Here is a 765-nt window from a genome sequence, read left to right as displayed (position 1 = left end):
AGCTACATTTACGTTGTCACATGTTACACTTCACGGAATGAAGACTAGCAAACCCGTTACCTGTGTGGCTCATCCCCCACGTGCCGGCTCTGCGAGGCAGGGGGCTTTGCCTTTTCATGCACAGCCGTACCCCGTGCCCAGGACTGTGCCCGGCGTGGGGGGAAGGGCCCTGACTAGGTGCTGGATGCTTGATGAATGAGCGTGCGGGCTTGCCGTGGCCGACAGGCTCCCACAGAACCCCTGACACGACCTCACACAGCCTCTCCTGGGCCCTTCGCCGAGTCATGACTTCTACTCCAGGGAACCCGCAGCAGGGGGGCACTATAGCGGCTCGACTCGGGGGTGCAAGTGCTTCAGCCCATCCACCCGTCCCTGTCCCCGCCCCCTGCTTCCAGCCTAGAAGCATCTGTCCCCGTGTCCTGCACTCTAGGTGAAGAATGAGAGACCAATGAACAGCGTGGGCTGAAGGGAGGGCAACAGAGTCTGTGAGCCCCATCCCCGCAGTCTGTGCACCCCGTCCCCGCAGAGTCTGTGCGCCCCAACCCCGCAGAGTCTGTGCACCCCGTCCCCGCGGAGTCTGTGCGCCCCATCCCCGCGGAGTCTGTGCGCCCCGTCCCCGCGGAGTCTGTGCGCCCCATCCCCGCAGTCTGTGCACCCCATCCCCGCAGAGTCTGTGCGCCCCATCCCCGCGGAGTCTGTGCGCCCCATCCCCGCAGAGTCTGTGCACCCCGTCCCCGCAGTCTGTGCACCCCGTCCCCGCAGTCT

Source organism: Pteropus vampyrus, unplaced genomic scaffold (genome assembly GCF_000151845.1).
Source record: "Pteropus vampyrus isolate Shadow unplaced genomic scaffold, Pvam_2.0 Scaffold406, whole genome shotgun sequence".
Classification (NCBI taxonomy): domain Eukaryota; kingdom Metazoa; phylum Chordata; class Mammalia; order Chiroptera; family Pteropodidae; genus Pteropus; species Pteropus vampyrus.
Note: the sequence above shows the minus strand (reverse complement) of the source record.